Here is a 2,330-nt window from a genome sequence, read left to right as displayed (position 1 = left end):
AGGGGGAATAACTGATTTTTTGCCTCCTTACATAATTTTAACCCTTTTAAAGTCAACAAAACCTTTAAATTTCAGAGCCTTTAATTCAATAAACAGTGAGATTCCGGATTTATTCAGGGTTAAAGCTCTAGTTGTGTAATTCTTTGGAGCTGCCAGAAGGAGGCAGTATAGGAGCTCTAAGCAGCACCAAAGTGTTTAATCATCATCAGACAAATCTGTGTTTTTTTTCAAGCTGGGGCTCAGGATCCTGCAGGGACCTCCAGAGATGATTTTGGGGATCATGAGACATGTAAACTGTAAGATAGGGGAAAAAAATATATGTCCATTACACAAAAATATTTCCCCTTTTTATGATACCCCATGTTTCATGTGAAGAATAAGTAAATTTCAGTCTCCATGTTGTATCATTCAAGGCTAAACGATATTGTATGACAATATCTGGACCCATGATTGTGTTTCAAGGATGCTCAGGAGACATGAAACAAACACCTTAATGATAAAAGATTATTTGTTTCACTCACATTGATGAAAAAATGAAGATAAAATGGTGAAAAGCAGTAATAGCGTCTCTGGCTCTTCTGCTCTCATAGTCTCAGACCCACTGGTCTAAATTACAGACTAATTAACCCACCAAACAGATTTATTCTGTTTTTAAACAAATCAGAAGGTCATTCAGGGTTGAGCCTGACTAATGTCTAAATGTTTGCTCAGACAACAACATGAATATATTACAGTTCATTTAAAGCTTTAACAATCAATATATTTGAGGAGAAAAAAAATCTGAAACCAAAAGGGATTTATATTGATTGATTTATATTTTAAATTCTTTGGTTTCATGATGGTGCCCTTCCTTGTCTTCTTCCTCCTTCACTTTCTTTCTTCCTTCTCCTCCTCCTCCTCTGTCCCTTTAGACTTTCCTTCTTTAACTCCCCTATCCCAAAACCTTTCATCCCTCCTTTTTTCCTCCTTCATTTGCCTTCCTTCCTTACTTTTTTATTTCTACTTATATCTTTGCTTTTCTTACCGTTTTACCTCTTTTCTCCCTTCTGCCTGCAAACTGTGAAGTTAATTTATTTTAATCCTCCATGTTTTGAGGAAAGTAAAATTGAAACAAACTGTTCTCACATTGTCCTCTGTAGTTACAGAGTAAGTTATGTTGGTAAGTACAGGGTATGCAGGCTGTAATCTAAAGCACTGTTAGTTCCCCCCTTGTTACATTTAGTTACAGGGTAACTACAGGGTATAAATTTTTGTTTTTTCTTTCTTTCATACTGCTGATATTCTGGGTAATCTTATGGATTATATAGGATAGGAAAAAATAAGCCTTGGGCTTCAGCCTATTCCTTTTTCGGTAATTGATTGTGTGATTTTTTTATTATGTGAAATGGATTGGTATAAACATGGATGATGATGTTTTTGTCGGTTGCATATCCACACATATATTGTTGTTTTGTTCCTTTTTATATATGACCAAAATAAACTATTCATTCATTCATTCATTTACTACACGCAGCATAATAAAATTGCAGAGCAAGGGAGAAGTGGACCTACCAACAGTGATCTGTGAGAGGGTCACTTCCAAGGGAGGTGAATCACCACGGAGGGATCTACAAAATCATAAAAGTCTAATATGAGCAACAGCATGAGAGGATACTCCATAAGGACCAAACACAGAAACTATTCCCATACCTGTAGCTATTGCAGAAGTCAGGTGAACAGAAGACGGGGCGTGCGGTCAGCATCAGAGGAGTGCTCAGAAAACAGCTACCTGCCTTTATAGAGTGCCCACAGACGATGATTGGCTAGTGATCACCGAAGTAATCAAGAAAGCAAAACACTACAGTCCTGCTTAGACCAGACAGGAATACATTTCCATTCTGCTACACTAGTTTTTGTCAGTACACTTGCAGCTACATTCTGGACCAGCTGGAGAGTCTTTAGAGACTTGTTAGGGCAGCCTGATAATAAGGAATTGCAATAATCCAGCCTAGAAGAAGATTTGCCTGAATTTTGCAATATTGCGTAAGTGAAAAAAGGCAGTCCTTGAAATTTGTTTTATGTGGGAGTTGAAGGACATATCCTGATCAAAGATAACTCCCAGATTCCTTACAGTGGTGCTGGAGGCCGGGGTAATGCCATCTAGAGTAGCTTTATCATTAGATGATGTGTTTCTAAGGTGTTTAGGGCCAAGCACAATAACTTCACTTTTGTCTGTTTGATTTATGATTTGAAAATATATTGGTAACACCGGATTTTACGTCCCCATATTTATCATTTATAAGCAGTATATAGATATTTAGTAAATGGTTATAACTCCTGTTGGCACCCAG

At 37.2% G+C, this 2,330-nt stretch overlaps 1 long non-coding RNA gene across 1 annotated transcript; it reads right to left on the bottom strand.

The window, feature by feature from the left end:
• Window positions 1-225: 225 nt before the first annotated feature.
• Window positions 226-1,731, bottom strand: LOC121896290. The gene is made up of 3 exons (XR_006095960.1): window positions 1,690-1,731; window positions 1,552-1,607; window positions 226-294 (listed from the first exon to the last, which is right to left on the bottom strand). It is a non-coding gene; the product is annotated as an uncharacterized LOC121896290 (long non-coding RNA).
• Between the last annotated feature and the right edge of the window lie 599 nt (window positions 1,732-2,330).

The sequence above is a fragment of the Thunnus maccoyii genome, chromosome 4 (assembly GCF_910596095.1).
Source record: "Thunnus maccoyii chromosome 4, fThuMac1.1, whole genome shotgun sequence".
Lineage (NCBI taxonomy): Eukaryota > Metazoa > Chordata > Actinopteri > Scombriformes > Scombridae > Thunnus > Thunnus maccoyii.
The sequence above is the reverse complement of the archived record's forward strand: the minus strand, read 5'-3'. Positions and strand labels throughout refer to the sequence as shown.